This window comes from Drosophila miranda, assembly GCF_003369915.1.
Source record: "Drosophila miranda strain MSH22 chromosome Y unlocalized genomic scaffold, D.miranda_PacBio2.1 Contig_Y1_pilon, whole genome shotgun sequence".
NCBI classification, from domain to species: domain Eukaryota; kingdom Metazoa; phylum Arthropoda; class Insecta; order Diptera; family Drosophilidae; genus Drosophila; species Drosophila miranda.
The window spans coordinates 25,716,980-25,736,513 of record NW_022881603.1 but is presented as its reverse complement, the minus strand read 5'-3'; positions in this window follow the sequence as shown (position 1 = coordinate 25,736,513).

The window sequence follows — 19,534 nt, the reverse complement described above, 5'->3', positions numbered from 1 at the left end:
GAAATTTTTCTAGAGAACAAACAAAGACTTACTGATATACATTGGTTTCAAGCTACAGACATTTTCAAACGTCTAAGGGAACGATTAGTATTCGTTAGAGAAAAACTCAATCTAGACATACACATACCAAATCTTCTAAACACAGCTGCGACATATATACCAGCTGTAGAATCGGAATCAAGGCCAATAAGTCCCAGGCCCCGAATGTAAAAAATATTATCATCATATCGGAAGAAGATTCTCGATCAAATAGATCGAACCTACGGGATGGTTCGACGACAAACCGTCGACTAGTTCAGCAAACAGCGTGGTTGGGCAAGAACCAACCACAATGGCAGACGAAACAATTGCCCAACGGGCATATATCAAAGATATTTCGCACGCCATTCCGGAATTTAATGGACAAAAACTCCATTTACAAAGATTCATTACGGCAGTCAAATTGGTCAATCTAACGAAAGGACTGTTCGGTCAAACTCCTTTAAGGAACAAGTATTCAAATGACCCTCGTAAAATAGAGAGCCTACGCTCACTTTTTGTATTTACTCACCATAATTGTACTAAATTCACCACTGTATTCCCTCTCTTATGCCCAGTACTCAAGCACTAAGATTTGTAATAAATAGTTATTCCCTAATACTCAACTGGATCGATCGGCTTTTCTCTTTCTTGTATAGACTTTGATTCGTTTGCAGAAAAAACTAACACACCCCCATCCGTGAATTAACATTAATGCGGAAAACGCTCCGTGTACAAACATTTTGGCGCCCAACGTGGGGCATGTGTGTTATGTTAATTCTTCTGTGAACAATTAAACTAATCGCATTCTACAAAGGCAACAATTACAACATTCGCTCGTCTCGCAGCTGCAATCGAAAGTTCCGAAAACCGTATCAGAATTGTTCGTCTAGATCGCGGGATCGTTGTCCAAGCCTTGCTCTCGCCGTTCTCGCTTAATTTTATCATTCGCTTGTCACCCACAACGCATTCAACGGGGCTAGCATTCTCGGTTCGTTCGCTTTGCAGCTACCTGCTTTGGTCCATCGATCAACGCATTCTTTCTATTGGAATTCCACCGCTTCACTTTCGTTTTGCGTTCGTTGCCGCTGCTGGAACTTTTTCTTTTGCTTTCACCGTTGGATTTGTGCTCTAGCTGCTGCTGCTTGCTGCGTTTTTTTGTTGTTGTTTTTTTTGGAGGCTCTAGTTCTGTGTCAGGGTAATTACACTACACAAAAAAATGACGACGCTCGAAGACTTAAAACGCCAACGGAGCAATATAAAACGAAATATAACTCGGATCAAATCTGTGGTAGATGCTAAATCGGAAACCCCGATATGCAATGATGAGCTTCGCTATCGGTTGAACATCTTAGAAACGTATTTCAAGAATGTTTTAAATGTCCTTAAATGTCGGACCTTAGTCCGAATGATGAAGGACGGGCAGATTTGGAGGATACATACATAGCAATCAAGCTAGCCATAAAGGAAAAAATGGGAGGAGATCTGAACGCCAGCATTGTTGCGCCGGACTACCACCCACCGCCAGTGAAGTCCTCGTTACCAAGGTTGTCGCTACCCACTTTCGACGGAACATATGCAAACTATAAGAATTTCATTCACTCGTTCGAGCAAATTGTTGTGCGTGAGTCTGGATTGTCTACTACTTAGTCAGTCCGATACTTAGTCAGTATGGCTCTCCTCCGGCAGACGCCGCTAATATTAAACGACACGACAAAGAGTGCGTGCGAGAGAGACAGAAAATCAGTCTGAGCGTGACGTCGGGCGCTGCGTAGCCAGTGCAAGTTGATTTGTTCCTTTTGGGTATAAAAATGATCCGATCTGATCCAGATTCAGCAGTCTGATAGATATGGTCATTATCTATGAGGTCCGATATCACAGGAGTGTGGATACCAAATTTGGTTGCTCTGGCTCTTATAGGTTCTGAGATCCTTGAACTCATATTTTGCAATTGGCAAAACAGACCATGAAACCTGTGTGTTAGAGAGAGACAGAGCGAGAAAGAATGAAATTGTTTTCTTGATTCTGGCTATAATAATTATACGATCTGGTTGAGATCTTCCATTCTAAAACATATAGTCATTCTCTGATTCTGCATTTTTGGTTTTATCGTATCTTTAAAAATGTGGATGCCACAGATTTTCGTCCTTTGTGGGGGCGGAAGTGGGCGGGGCGAAGTTTTGAAATATTTTTGTAGTAGTGACATATCACAGAAGTCTGGATCCAAAACATCGTTGCTCTAGCTCTTATAGTCTTTGAGCACTAGGCGCTGAAGGGGACGGACAGACGGACGGACGGACAGACGGACAGACGGACGGACGGACAGACGGACAGACAGACATGGCTCAATCGACTCGGCTATTGATGCTGATCAAGAATATATATACTTTATGGGGTCGGAAACGATTCCTTCTGGACGTTACACACATCCACTTTTACCACAAATCTAATATACCCCAATACTCATTTTGAGTATCGGGTATAATAAGATAATTAACGAGGGGGAACGTTGTTAGTTGCTGCGGACACCGCAACTCTACATTTATACCCGATACTTAGTCAGTATGGCTCTCCTCCGGCAAACGCCGCTAATATTAAGCGACACGACAAAGAGTGCGTGCGAGAGAGACAGAAAATCAGTCTGAGCGTGACGTCGGGCGCTGCGTAGCCACTGCAAATTGATTTGTTGCTTTTGGCTATACAAATTGTTCGATCTGATCCAGATTCCGCAACCAGATATATATGATCATTTTCTATGATTCTAAGTTTTTTATACCCGATACTCAAAATGAGTATATTAGATTTGTGGTAAAAGTGGATGTGAGTAACGTCCAGAAGGAATCGTTTCCGACCCCATAAAGTATATATATTCTTGATCAGCATCAATAGCCGAGTCGATTGAGCCATGTCTGTCTGTCCGTCCGTCCGTCCGTCCGTCTGTCCGTCTGTCCGTCTGTCCGCCCCTATTAGCGCCTAGTGCTCAAAGACTATAAGAGCTAGAGCAAAACGATGTTTTGGATCCAGACTTCTGTGATATGTCACTGCTACAAAAATATTTCAAAACTTCGCGCCGCCCACTTCCGACCTCACAAAGGACGAAAATCTGTGGCATCCACAATTTTGAAGATACGAGAAAACCAAAAACGCAGAATCGTAGAGAATGACCATATCTTTTAGACTGCAGAATTTGATCGTATTATTATTATAGCCAGCATCAAGAAAACAATTTCATTTTTTCTCGCCCTGTCTCTCTCTAACACACTCGTAGCATAGCCGGCTTTGCTTAGAGTAAAACATTAGCGCCTAGATCTCAGACACTATAAAAGCTAGAGCAACCAAATTTGGTATCCACACTCCTAATATATCGGACCGAGACGAGTTTGTTTCAAAATTTCGCCACACCCCCTTCCGAACCCGCAAAGGATGAAAATCTGGGGATATTCACAAATCTCAGAGACTATTAAGGCTAGAGTAACCAAATTTGGTATCCGCACTCCTGTTAGATCTCACTTTAAAACGTATATCTCAAAATTTCGCCGCACCCTTTTCCGCCCCCACAAAGGACGAAAATCTGTTGCATCCACAATATTGAGGAAACGAGAAAACTAAAAACGCAGAATCATAGATAATGATCATATCTATCAGATTGCTGAATCTGGATCAGATCAGATCATTTTTATAGGCAAAAGGAACAAATCAATTTGCACTGGCTACGCAGCCCCCGACGTCACGATGAGACTGATTTTCTGTCTCTCTCGCACGCACTCTTTGTCGTGTCGTTCAAATTAGCGGCGTCTGCCGGAGTGGCTCTCTCTCCTACTGACTTAGTATCGGGTATAACTGTAGAGTTGCGGTGTCCGCTGCAACTCACAACGTTCCCCCTCGTTGTTTTCTCGAATCTGCAATATTGTGGATGCAACAGATTTTCGTCCTTTGTGGGGGCTGAAGCGGGTGGGGCAAAATTCTGAGATATACGTTTTATAGTGAGATCTAACAGAAGTGTGGATACCAAATTTGGTTACTCTAGTCTTAATAGTCTCTGAGATTTGTGGATGCCCCAGATTTTCGTCCTTTACGCGGGCGGAAGGGGGTGTGGCGAAATTTTGACACAAAACGGTCAAGGTCCGATATCACAGGAGTGTGGATACCAAATTTGGTTTCTCTGGCTCTTATAGGTTCTGAGATCCTTGAACTCATATTTTGCAATTGGCAAAACAGACCATGAAACCTGTGTGTTAGAGAGACACAGAGCGAGAAAGAATGAAATTGTTTTCTTGATTCTGGCTATGATAATTAAATGATCTGGTTCAGATCTTACACTCTGGAACATATATTCATCCTCTACGATTCTGCGTTTTCAGTTTTCTCGTATCTCTGAATTTGTGGATGCCACAGATTTTCGCCTTTTGTGGGGGCGGAAGTGGGCGGGGCAAAGTTTTGAAATATACTTGTAGCAGTGACATATCACAGAAGTCCGGATGTAAGACGTCGTTGCTCTAGCTCTTATAGTCTTTGAGCACTTGGCGCTGATAGGGACGGACAGACGGACGGACGGACAGACGGATAGACGGACAGACGGACAGACAGACAGACAGACAGACAGGGCTAAATCGACTCGGCTATTGATGCTGATCAAGAATATATATACTTTATGGGGTCCGAAACGATTCCTTCTGGACGTTACACACATCCACTTTCACCACAAGTCTAATATACCCCAATACTCATTTTGAGTATCGGGTATAAAAAGAGATATATGAGTAGGGCAAACAATTTAGATAGAGTCAAAAAAAATTTGTCACAAGTACCCCTAGGAGCATAAAAGAGCTCGAATACATGTACATGGGTACATTTCAGGTAGAATTCCCGTCTTTAATATACTGTTACAAAGCCAAAATAAAATGTCTTGTAGAACAGCAGCAGCCATTAGGGCTACCCACGATAAAAATGAAAATTTCGAATATAGAGCTAAAGCAATCTTAGCCGTATTCCCCAATCCAATTAGCATATACTAGTTCGAATACTCATATATGAACGAATATAATTTACCTTTTTCACCACTAATTCATTGTGATGCCACACAAAAGGGTATCGTATTATCAACCATACCCGGCATCCTCGTAACAGCCAAATAATAGAAAATGAATTTCTAGGAAGAATTGTGGTTGCTAATGTTAGATTTTCTTCAAATCGGAATGGACATCATTAAAAAACACATATGGACTGGCTTACGATCTGCGCTAAAGTTTGCACTCTAAGAGCAGAATTCGATAAGTCATATAAATGCTTAACGCAGAACAGACCTACTCAAAATAGTACGGTCATTAAACATACAACTAATTTGGTAAACAAATATAATGAGGTCAGAGAAATTTTTCTAGAGAACAAACAAAGACTTACTGATATACATTGGTTTCAAGCTACAGACATTTTCAAACGTCTAAGGGAACGATTAGTATTCGTTAGAGAAAAACTCAATCTAGACATACACATACCAAATCTTCTAAACACAGCTGCGACATATATACCAGCTGTAGAATCGGAATCAAGGCCAATAAGTCCCAGGCCCCCGAATGTAAAAAATATTATCATCATATCGGAAGAAGATTCTCGATCAAATAGATCGAACCTACGGGATGGTTCGACGACAAACCGTCGACTAGTTCAGCAAACAGCGTGGTTGGGCAAGAACCAACCACAATGGCAGACGAAACAATTGCCCAACGGGCATATATCAAAGATATTTCGCACGCCATTCCGGAATTTAATGGACAAAAACTCCATTTACAAAGATTCATTACGGCAGTCAAATTGGTCAATCTAACGAAAGGACTGTTCGGTCAAACTCCTTTAAGGAACAAGTATTCAAATGACCCTCGTAAAATAGAGAGCTTACGCTCACTTTTTGTATTTACTCACCATAATTGTACTAAATTCACCACTGTATTCTCTCTCTTATGCCCAGTACTCAAGCACTAAGATTTGTAATAAATAGTTATTCCCTAATACTCAACTGGATCGATCGGCTTTTCTCTTTCTTGTATAGACTTTGATTCGTTTGCAGAAAAAACTAACACACCCCCATCCGTGAATTAACATTAATGCGGAAAACGCTCCGTGTACAAACATTTTGGCGCCCAACGTGGGGCATGTGTGTTATGTTAATTCTTCTGTGAACAATTAAACTAATCGCATTCTACAAAGGCAACAATTACAACATTCGCTCGTCTCGCAGCTGCAATCGAAAGTTCCGAAAACCGTATCAGAATTGTTCGTCTAGATCGCGGGATCGTTGTCCAAGCCTTGCTCTCGCCGTTCTCGCTTAATTTTATCATTCGCTTGTCACCCACAACGCATTCAACGGCGCTTGCATTCTCGGTTCGTTCGCTTTGCAGCTACCTGCTTTGGTCCATCGATCAACGCATTCTTTCTATTGGAATTCCACCGCTTCACTTTCGTTTTGCTTTCGTTGCCGCTGCTGGAACTTTTTCTTTTGCTTTCACCGTTGGATTTGTGCTCTAGCTGCTGCTGCTTGCTGCGTTTTTTTGTTGTTGTTATTTTTGGAAGCTCTAGTTCTGTGTCAGCGTAATTACACTACACAAAAAAATGACGACGCTCGAAGACTTAAAACGCCAACGGAGCAATATAAAACGAAATATAACTCGGATCAAATCTGTGGTAGATGCTAAATCGGAAACCCCGATATGCAATGATGAGCTTCGCTATCGGTTGAACATCTTAGAAACGTATTTCAAGAATGTTTTAAATGTCCAAGCTAATATTGAAGACCTTAGTCCGAATGATGAAGGACGGGCAGATTTGGAGGATACATACATAGCAATCAAGCTAGCCATAAAGGAAAAAATGGGAGGAGATCTGAACGCCAGCATTGTTGCGCCGGACTACCACCCACCGCCAGTGAAGTCCTCGTTACCAAGGTTGTCGCTACCCACTTTAGACGGAACATATGCAAACTATAAGAATTTCATTCACTCGTTCGAGCAAATTGTTGTGCGTGAGTCTGGATTGTCTAATATAGAAAAGTTTAATTATTTGCTGACCTGCCTCACGGGGCCGGCATTAGATACAATTCAGGCATTCCAGGTTACAAGCGAAAACTATCCGAAGGCCCTAGCAAAACTCAAAAGCCGTTTTGATAATCCTACTCTTATATTTTTAGAAGGTATTGAGGCATTGTTTGCACTACAACCTGTGGAAAGGTCAAACAGTCAGCAGCTTCACAGCCTAGTGGATAAGGCATCCGCTATATTAAGCTCGCTGGAGTCCATCGGCAAACCTGAGAACATTGTTCACGCTATGGTTATATATATTATAATGGAAAAGTGTGATCAGCAAACTCGGAACAAGTGGAAGGAATCGCAGGACTACAAAACTCTGCCAACCTAGCTAGCATGCACACAGCTTTTGGAACGCCACAGTCAGTTTCTCCATTCGTCTGGAAACTCGGCTGCTACTTCGTCACAACGAAAGGCTGAATCCAATAAGTCAAATCGTCATTCTAATCACCAAGTTAACTCGTCGTTTGCTATCACTAATCCGTCTTGTACACTTTGTTCTAGTTCTGGCCATAATATCTCTAATTGCGCTCAGTTCAAGGCTATGAACAGCAACGGTACGACAATGCAAAACGCCTCGGTCTCTGCATCAATTGTCTTGGAAATGGTCATAGAGTGGCGCAATGTTCATCGACTCATCATTGCCGATCCTGTAATCGGAATCATCATTCATCTTTGCATCACTCTCAGCCGCAACAGCCACCCCAATCATCAGCAGGACAATCTTCAACTACTGAACCGGTACTCCAACCAGCGCAACCCTCCTGGCAAACGGCTCATCAAGCTGCTTCACATTCTCATATGGAGATCGCAGCAAATGATCAAATTTTGTTGGCAACAGCTATGGTTTTGGTAAAGGATGCCACAGGTGAATACAAACTCGGTAGAGCGTTGCTTGATTCATGCTCTCAGGTTAATTTTGGAACCGAAACCTTTGCACAAAAGCTTCGCCTTCGTCGTGAAAAACACCACATTGGAATTCGCAGTATAGGAGACTCCCTTACTAGTTTGAAGGCTCGTACGACTACCTCTATTAAGTCACGTACTTCCGGCTATCAGCTCACTCTCCAGTTTGGAATCACATCCCATATTGCCTACCAGCCAGATAGTGAGATCGACATATCGAATTGAAACCTACCAGCTAACACTCCATTGGCTGACGAATCGTTCTATAGGACTAAACGTATTGATTTGTTACTGGGGACCGAAGCCTTCTATGGAGCTCTAGCTGTTGGCCAGATTCGCATTGGTCCAAATCTTCCCACTTTGCAGAAGACTTTTTTTGGTTGGGTTGTTGCTGGGAGGTACCAGCGGCAATATAACAGACAGCCACCATTGTGCTTGGCGACTGTAGAAGAGTCGATCGACAAGAATTTGCAGCAATTATGGAAAGTGGACTCATTTGTCGATCCAAGCGCTAGAATGCTCCCAAATCATCGTCGCTGTGAGGACCATTTCAGGGACACAACACATCAGGATGCCAGTGGGCGGATTGTCGTTCGCTTGCCATTTCAAGAAGATCCAAGTTGTTTCGGAAGTTCCTTCGATACAGCTCGAACTCGATTTTTTGCCATTGAGAGACGTCTCGCTCGTCTACCGGAAATGCGCTCGCAGTATATCTCGTTCATGCAGGAATATGAAAGTCTCGGCCATATGTCCCTCGTACTGAATCCTAACTTGGAAGAACCGCATTATTATATACCCCACCATTTCGTTCTGAAACCAAGCAGTACCTCCACGAAGCTCAGAGTTGCCTTTGACGCCTCTTGCCGTACAACATCTCAAAGGTCACTTAACGATCTACTTTTAGTCGGCCCTACCATTCAGGATGAGTTGTACTTGCAATTGCTGCGGTTCCGCATGCATAGGTTCGGCATCACAGCCGACGTCACAAAAATGCACAGGCAGGTACTTGTGAGTGAGAAGGATAGAAAATTCCAGTACATTTTGTGGCGAGCATCTCCAAATACGGATCTTCAAACCTACCAACTCAATACAGTGACATATGGGACTGCGTCTGCTCCATTTCTCGCAACTCTTAGTTTGCATTACTTGGCTGAGGATTGTAAGGATGCATGGCCATTAGGGGCTGCTGCTTCTAAAACTGCATTTTATGTTGATGACCTTTTGTGTGGGGCTGGTGATATAGATTCCCTCTTCAAACCAAAACCTGAAATCCCATCACCGCTCTCTCGTGGTCAGCTTCCATTATGCAAGTGGCATTCAAATCATCCAGGCGTGATGGAAGACGAATCTACCAAGGAATTAAACATTTCAGAAATCTCAGTCAGCAGCACACTCGGCTTAACTTGGCATCAACGAAGAGATGCATTTAGTTTCACATTTAATCCAAAGGAAGTATATCCCACTACCACAAAACGAACAATTTTGTCTACTGCGTCGTCGCTATTCGATCCAATCGGTCTGCTATCACCGTTAGTCATTGTCTCTAAGATCATTCTTCAGGAGTTGTGGCTTTTGAAACTCGACTGGGACGAGTCTGTCCCCCAGAATTTAAGCCACGCATGGAGCAAGTGTTTGGAATCGCTGAATTCACTGTCGTCACTAGCGGTAACTCGTTTTTGTTTGCAGCCTGATACTAGGAGCATTCAAATACATGGATTTTGCGACGCATCGATTCGGGCATACGGCTGCTGTGTTTATGTGCGCACGGAGAATTCGCTTGGACAGGTCACAGTGAAATTGTTCACTTCAAAATCTAGAGTAGCACCAGTGAAGAAACAGCCTCTTTCGAAGCTTGAACTATGCGGCGCACATCTACTTTCTCAGTTGTATAACAAAGTCAAGGCCATATTCAGTAAACACACTATCACATCTTATTTTTGGAGCGACTCACAGCTCGTATTGCATTGGCTGCAACAACACTCAGTCACCTTATCGACCTTTGTTGGAAATCGAGTGTCCGATATTCAGGATTTAACGTCTGATGGAAAATGGCGCTATGTGCCAACACATCAAAACCCTGTTGATATTCTGTCGCGAGGCTGTAACGTGAGCGAGTTGATTAAGTCTCCATGGTTTTCGGGTCCTACGTTTCTAGTCGAAGATTCACTAAACTGGCCCGCCACTGGTGGAAAACTTGATATTGACATGGACGTGGTTAACTCGGAGAATCGGAAAAGTTTGTTTGCTGACGTACACGAGACAAATAATATCCTCAACATCGTCGATAATATCAGCTCGTACACTCACAGTCTGCGTCTCATTGCTTGGATGATTAGGTTCATAAGGAGATGTCGGAAGCAATCGACGTTTACCACAACCTCACCGACGCCAGATGAACTTCGTTTTGCTTCACATTGCCTTATTTGGAACATTCAACAAACTCATTTTGTAGAGGACATCCGTTTACTTCAGAAGCAAAAACCATTAAAAAGCAGCTTAAAGTTTCTTACTCCCTTTTTAGAAGTCGTGAACGGATTCGAACTTATCAAGGTTGGTGGACGTTTGGAATACTCAGACCTACAAGACGGTCAAAAACATCCGTTGCTGCTGCCTAGTCAGTCCAAATTTGTATGGAACTATATTCGCCATTTGCATCTTCGGAACTATCACGCTGGACCTAAAGCCCTAGTCGCTCTCATTCGTTTGGAGTATTGGATCGTTAACGCCAGAGACTTGGCACGTAGAATTGTTCGCTCCTGTGTACACTGCGTTCGCTACAGACCGAAGCTGCTACAACAACTCATGGGCTCATTACCGCCTACGCGACTCGCTCCGGCTCGACCCTTTGAACGCTGTGGAGTTGACTTTTGTGGACCCATCAACACATATCTACGCATTCGAGGAAAGGGACCTACAAAAGCATACATAGCCGTGTTCGTTTGCCTTCTCACCAAGTCCGTTCACATCGAAGTAGTCTCTGATTTGTCAACAAAGTCGTTCTTAAACGCATTGAAACGGATGGGAGGTCGTCGCCGACAGACATCTTCTGCGATAATGGCACTAACTTTGTAGGGGCATCGAATCAACTGCAGGAACTAAAAAAGTTTATGTTTTTAAAGCAGACCCAAGATGAAATCTATAAATTTTGCGCATCTGACTTTATTAATTTCCATTTTATTCCCCCCAGGGCACCTCATTTCGGAGGCCTTTGGGAAGCGGCAGTCAAGAGTGCAAAGGGCTGTTAAATCGTACGCTGGCCAACACCAGGTTCACCTTCGAAGAGTTGAGCACTGTCGTCGTCGAGATAGAATCGATCCTCAACTCGCGCCCGCTATCGCCGCTTACGTCAGACCCAAATGACTATAGCACTCTCACGGCTGGTCATCTTTTGGTTGGCGAATCATTGCGATCACTACCTGAAAGGTCCCTCGAGAATATCAAGCTGGACCGCTACGATGCGATTACGGCCGTCAAGCAACGGTTTTGGAAGCAATGGTCTGCTGACTATGGCAACGAATTGCGATCGCGCACGAAGTGGACAGCACCCTCAACGAACCTCACCGAGGGCACGTTGGTCATCATCCATGAGGACAACCTGCCACCGCTACGCTGGAAACTAGGCCGAGTGCAGTCTACTGTGCTTGGGAAGGATGGACTTGTACGGGTGGTGCACCTCCGCACTGCAAATGGAACATGTTGCAGGCCAATACACAAGTTGGCAATTCTTCCGGTGGTTTGAAAGCAGTCCTTTCAACGGGGCCGGGATGTTCGGTCAAACTCCTTTAAGGAACAAGTATTCAAATGACCCTCGTAAAATAGAGAGCCTACGCTCACTTTTTGTATTTACTCACCATAATTGTACTAAATTCACCACTGTATTCTCTCTCTTATGCCCAGTACTCAAGCACTAAGATTTGTAATAAATAGTTATTCCCTAATACTCAACTGGATCGATCGACTTTTCTCTTTCTTGTATAGACTTTGATTCGTTTGCAGAAAAAAATAACACACCCCCATCCGTGAATTAACATTAATGCGGAAAACGCTCCGTGTACAAACAAGGACCATACGAAAATTTAGCTATAGAAGTAATTAAATCAAAAGTAATAGGAACTACATTGTATAAAATACAAGATGAAACCACCATTAACGCAATAATAAAACGAGGGGGAACGTTGTGAGTTGCTACGGACACCGCAACTCTACAGTTATACCCGATACTAAGTCAGTATGGCTCTCCTCCGGCAGACGCCGCTAATATTAAACGACACGACAAAGAGTGCGTGCGAGAGAGACAGAAAATCAGTCTGAGCGTGACGTCGGGCGCTGCGTAGCCACTGCAAATTGATTTGTTCCTATTGGCTATAAAAATGATCTGATCTGATCTGATCCAGATTCAGCAATCTGATAGATATGGTCATTATCTATGATTCGGCGTTTTTAGTTTTCTCGAATCTGTAATATTGTGCATGCAACAGATTTTCGTCCTTTGTGTAGGCGGAAGGGGGTGGGGCGAAATTTTGAGAAATACGTTTTATAGTGAGATCGCAACTGCATTTTATGTTGATGACCTTTTGTGTGGGGCTGGTGATATAGATACACTCTTCAAACTAAAAACTGAAATCACATCAACTCTCGCTCGTGGTCAGCTTCCATTATGCAAGTGGCATTCAAATCATCCAGGCGTGATGGAAGACGAATCTACCAAGGAATTAAACATTTTAGAAATCTCAGTCAGCAGCACACTCGGCTTAACTTGGCATCAACGAAGAGATGCATTTAGTTTCACATTTAATCCAAAGGAAGTCTATCCCACTACCACAAAACGAACAATTTTGTCTACTGCGTCGTCGCTATTCGATCCAATCGGTCTGCTATCACCGTTAGTCATTGTCTCTAAGATCATTCTTCAGGAGTTGTGGCTTTTGAAACTCGACTGGGACGAGTCTGTCCCCCAGAATTTAAGCCACGCATGGAGCAAGTGTTTGGAATCGCTGAATTCACTGTCGTCACTAGCGGTACCTCGTTTTTGTTTGCAGCCTGATACTAGGAGCATTCAAATACATGGATTTTGCGACGCATCGATTCGGGCATACGGCTGCTGTGTTTATGTGCGCACGGAGAATTCGCTTGGACAGGTCACAGTGAAATTGTTCACTTCTAAGTCTAGAGTAGCACCGGTGAAGAAACAGTCTCTTTCGAAGCTTGAACTATGCGGCGCACATCTACCTTCTCAGTTGTATAACAAAGTCAAGGCCATATTCAGTAATCACACTATCACATCTTATTTTTGGAGCGACTCACAGCTCGTATTGCATTGGCTGCAACAACACTCAGTCACCTTATCGACCTTTGTTGGAAATCGAGTGTCCGATATTCAGGATTTAACGTCTGATGGAAAATGGCGCTATGTGCCAACACATCAAAACCCTGTTGATATTCTGTCGCGAGGCTGTAACGTGAGCGAGTTGATTAAGTCTCCATGGTTTTCGGGTCCTACGTTTCTAGTCGAAGATTCACTAAACTGGCCCGCCACTGGTGGAAAACTTGATATTGACATGGACGTGGTTAACTCGGAGAATCGGAAAAGTTTGTTTGCTGCCGTACACGAGACAAATAATATCCTCAACATCGTCGATAATATCAGCTCGTACACTCACAGTCTGCGTCTCATTGCTTGGATGATTAGGTTCATAAGGAGATGTCGGAAGCAATCGACGTTTACCACAACCTCACCGACGCCAGATGAACTTCGTTTTGCTTCACATTGCCTTATTTGGAACATTCAACAAACTCATTTTGTAGAGGACATCCGTTTACTTCAGAAGCAAAAACCATTAAAAAGCAGCTTAAAGTTTCTTACTCCCTTTTTAGAAGTCGTGAACGGATTCGAACTTATCAAGGTTGGTGGACGTTTGGAATACTCAGACCTACAAGACGGTCAAAAACATCCGTTGCTGCTGCCTAGTCAGTCCAAATTTGTATGGAACTATATTCGCCATTTGCATCTTCGGAACTATCACGCTGGACCTAAAGCCCTAGTCGCTCTCATTCGTTTGGAGTATTGGATCGTTAACGCCAGAGACTTGGCACGTAGAATTGTTCGCTCCTGTGTACACTGCGTTCGCTACAGACCGAAGCTGCTACAACAACTCATGGGCTCATTACCGCCTACGCGACTCGCTCCGGCTCGACCCTTTGAACGCTGTGGAGTTGACTTTTGTGGACCCATCAACACATATCTACGCATTCGATGAAAGGGACCTACAAAAGCATACATAGCCGTGTTCGTTTGCCTTCTCACCAAGGCCGTTCACATCGAAGTAGTCTCTGATTTGTCAACAAAGGCGTTCTTAAGGCAAAGGCATTGAAACGGATGGGAGGTCGTCGCCGACAGACATCTTCTGCGACAATGCCACTAACTTTGTAGGGGCATCGAATCAACTGCAGGAACTAAAAAAGTTTACGTTTTTAAAGCAGACCCAAGATGAAATCTATAAATTTTGCGCATCTGACTTTATTAATTTCCATTTTATTCCCCCCAGGGCACCTCATTTCGGAGGACTTTGGGAAGCGGCAGTCAAGAGTGCAAAGGGGCTGTTAAATCGTACGCTGGCCAACACCAGGTTCACCTTCGAAGAGTTGAGCACTGTCGTCGTCAAGATAGAATCGATCCTCAACTCGCGCCCGCTATCGCCGCTTACGTCAGACCCAAATGACTATAGCACTCTCACGGCTGGTCATCTTTTGGTTGGCGAATCATTGCGATCACTACCTGAAAGGTCCCTCGAGAATATCAAGCTGGACCGCTACGATGCGATTACGGCCGTCAAGCAACGGTTTTGGAAGCAATGGTCTGCTGACTATGTCAACGAATTGCAATCGCGCACGAAGTGGACAGCACCCTCAACGAACCTCACCGAGGGCACGTTGGTCATCATCCATGAGGACAACCTGCCACCGCTACGCTGGAAACTAGGCCGAGTGCAGTCTACTGTGCTTGGGAAGGATGGACTTGTACGGGTGGGGCACCTCCGCACTGCAAATGGAACATGTTGCAGGCCAATACACAAGTTGGCAATTCTTCCGGTGGTTTGAAAGCAGTCCTTTCAACGGGGCCGGGATGTTCGGTCAAACTCCTTTAAGGAACAAGTATTCAAATGACCCTCGTAAAATAGAGAGCCTACGCTCACTTTTTGTATTTACTCACCATAATTGTACTTAATTCACCACTTTATTCTCTCTCTTATGCCCAGTACTCAAGCACTAAGATTTGTAATAAATAGTTATTCCCTAATACTCAACTGGATCGATCGACTTTTCTTTTTCTTGTATAGACTTTGATTCGTTTGCAGAAAAAAATAACACACCCCCATCCGTGAATTAACATTAATGCGGAAAACGCTCCGTGTACAAACAAGGACCATACGAAAATTTAGCTATAGAAGTAATTAAATCAAAAGTAATAGGAACTACATTGTATAAAATACAAGATGAAACCACCATTAACGCAATAATAAAACGAGGGGGAACGTTGTGAGTTGCTACGGACACCGCAACTCTACAGTTATACCCGATACTAAGTCAGTATGGCTCTCCTCCGGCAGACGCCGCTAATATTAAACGACACGACAAAGAGTGCGTGCGAGAGAGACAGAAAATCAGTCTGAGCGTGACGTCGGGCGCTGCGTAGCCACTGCAAATTGATTTGTTTCTATTGGCTATAAAAATGATCTGATCTGATCTGATCTGATCCAGATTTAGCAATCTGATAGATATGGTCATTATCTATGATTCGGCGTTTTTAGTTTTCTCGAATCTGTAATATTGTGCATGCAACAGATTTTCGTCCTTTGTGTAGGCGGAAGGGGGTGGGGCGAAATTTTGAGAAATACGTTTTATAGTGAGATCGCAACTGCATTTTATGTTGATGACCTTTTGTGTGGGGCTGGTGATCTAGATACCCTCTTCAAACTAAAAACTGAAATCACATCAACTCTCGCTCGTGGTCAGCTTCCATTATGCAAGTGGCATTCAAATCATCCAGGCGTGATGGAAAACGAATCTACCAAGGAATTAAACATTTTAAAAATCTCAGTCAGCAGCACACTCGGCTTAACTTGGCATCAACGAAGAGATGCATTTAGTTTCACATTTAATCCAAAGGAAGTCTATCCCACTACCACAAAACGAACAATTTTGTCTACTGCGTCGTCGCTATTCGATCCAATCGGTCTGCTATCACCGTTAGTCATTGTCTCTAAGATCATTCTTCAGGAGTTGTGGCTTTTGAAACTCGACTGGGACGAGTCTGTCCCCCAGAATTTAAGCCACGCATGGAGCAAGTGTTTGGAATCGCTGAATTCACTGTCGTCACTAGCGGTACCTCGTTTTTGTTTGCAGCCTGATACTAGGAGCATTCAAATACATGGATTTTGCGACGCATCGATTCGGGCATACGGCTGCTGTGTTTATGTGCGCACGGAGAATTCGCTTGGACAGGTCACAGTGAAATTGTTCACTTCTAAGTCTAGAGTAGCACCAGTGAAGAAACAGTCTCTTTCGAAGCTTGAACTATGCGGCGCACATCTACTTTCTCAGTTGTATAACAAAGTCAAGGCCATATTCAGTAAACACACTATCACATCTTATTTTTGGAGCGACTCACAGCTCGTATTGCATTGGCTGCAACAACACTCAGTCACCTTATCGACCTTTGTTGGAAATCGAGTGTCCGATATTCAGGATTTAACGTCTGATGGAAAATGGCGCTATGTGCCAACACATCAAAACCCTGTTGATATTCTGTCGCGAGGCTGTAACGTGAGCGAGTTGATTAAGTCTCCATGGTTTTCGGGTCCTACGTTTCTAGTCGAAGATTCACTAAACTGGCCCGCCACTGGTGGAAAACTTGATATTGACATGGACGTGGTTAACTCGGAGAATCGGAAAAGTTTGTTTGCTGCCGTACACGAGACAAATAATATCCTCAACATCGTCGATAATATCAGCTCGTACACTCACAGTCTGCGTCTCATTGCTTGGATGATTAGGTTCATAAGGAGATGTCGGAAGCAATCGACGTTTACCACAACCTCACCGACGCCAGATGAACTTCGTTTTGCTTCACATTGCCTTATTTGGAACATTCAACAAACTCATTTTGTAGAGGACATCCGTTTACTTCAGAAGCAAAAACCATTAAAAAGCAGCTTAAAGTTTCTTACTCCCTTTTTAGAAGTCGTGAACGGATTCGAACTTATCAAGGTTGGTGGACGTTTGGAATACTCAGACCTACAAGACGGTCAAAAACATCCGTTGCTGCTGCCTAGTCAGTCCAAATTTGTATGGAACTATATTCGCCATTTGCATCTTCGGAACTATCACGCTGGACCTAAAGCCCTAGTCGCTCTCATTCGTTTGGAGTATTGGATCGTTAACGCCAGAGACTTGGCACGTAGAATTGTTCGCTCCTGTGTACACTGCGTTCGCTACAGACCGAAGCTGCTACAACAACTCATGGGCTCATTACCGCCTACGCGACTCGCTCCGGCTCGACCCTTTGAACGCTGTGGAGTTGACTTTTGTGGACCCATCAACACATATCTACGCATTCGAGGAAAGGGACCTACAAAAGCATACATAGCCGTGTTCGTTTGCCTTCTCACCAAGGCCGTTCACATCGAAGTAGTCTCTGATTTGTCAACAAAGGCGTTCTTAAGGCAAAGGCATTGAAACGGATGGGAGGTCGTCGCCGACAGACATCTTCTGCGACAATGCCACTAACTTTGTAGGGGCATCGAATCAACTGCAGGAACTAAAAAAGTTTATGTTTTTAAAGCAGACCCAAGATGAAATTTATAAATTTTGCGCATCTGACTTTATTAATTTCCATTTTATTCCCCCCAGGGCACCTCATTTCGGAGGCCTTTGGGAAGCGGCAGTCAAGAGTGCAAAGGGGCTGTTAAATCGTACGCTGGCCAACACCAGGTTCACCTTCGAAGAGTTGAGCACTGTCGTCGTCGAGATAGAATCGATCCTCAACTCGCGCCCGCTATCGCCGCTTACGTCAGACCCAAATGACTATAGCACTCTCACGGCTGGTCATCTTTTGGTTGGCGAATCATTGCGATCACTACCTGAAAGGTCCCTCGAGAATATCAAGCTGGACCGCTACGATGCGATTACGGCCGTCAAGCAACGGTTTTGGAAGCAATGGTCTGCTGACTATGTCAACGAATTGCAATCGCGCACGAAGTGGACAGCACCCTCAACGAACCTCACCGAGGGCACGTTGGTCATCATCCATGAGGACAACCTGCCACCGCTACGCTGGAAACTAGGCCGAGTGCAGTCTACTGTGCTTGGGAAGGATGGACTTGTACGGGTGGTGCACCTCCGCACTGCAAATGGAACATGTTGCAGGCCAATACACAAGTTGGCAATTCTTCCGGTGGTTTGAAAGCAGTCCTTTCAACGGGGCCGGGATGTTCGGTCAAACTCCTTTAAGGAACAAGTATTCAAATGACCTTCGTAAAATAGAGAGCCTACGCTCACTTTTTGTATTTACTCACCATAATTGTACTAAATTCACCACTGTATTCTCTCTCTTATGCCCAGTACTCAAGCACTAAGATTTGTAATAAATAGTTATTCCCTAATACTCAACTGGATCGATCGACTTTTCTCTTTCTTGTATAGACTTTGATTCGTTTGCAGAAAAAAATAACACACCCCCATCCGTGAATTAACCTTAATGCGGAAAAAGCTCCGTGTACAAACAAGGACCATACGAAAATTTAGCTATAGAAGTAATTAAATCAAAAGTAATAGGAACTACATTGTATAAAATACAAGATGAAACCACCATTAACGCAATAATAAAACGAGGGGGAACGTTGTGAGTTGCTACGGACACCGCAACTCTACAGTTATACCCGATACTAAGTCAGTATGGCTCTCCTCCGGCAGACGCCGCTAATATTAAACGACACGACAAAGAGTGCGTGCGAGAGAGACAGAAAATCAGTCTGAGCGTGACGTCGGGCGCTGCGTAGCCACTGCAAATTGATTTGTTCCTATTGGCTATAAAAATGATCTGATCTGATCCAGATTCAGCAATCTGATAGATATGGTCATTATCTATGATTCTGCGTTTTTAGTTTTCTCGAATCTGTAATATTGTGCATGCAACAGATTTTCGTCCTTTATGTAGGCGGAAGGGGGTGGGGCGAAATTTTGAGAAATACGTTTTATAGTGAGATCTAACAGGGGTGCGGGTACTAAATTTGGTTACTCTAGCGTTAATAGTCTTTGAGATTTGTGAATATCCCCAGATTTTCGTCCTTTGCGGGGGCGGAAGGGGGTGTGGCGAAATTTTGAAACAAACTCGTCTCGGTCCGATATATTAGGAGTGTGGATACCAAATTTGGTTGCTCTAGCTTTTATAGTCTCTGAGATCTAGGCGCTAATGTTTTACTCTAAGCAAAGCCGCCTATGCTACGTGTGTGTTAGAGAGAGACAGGGCGAGAAAA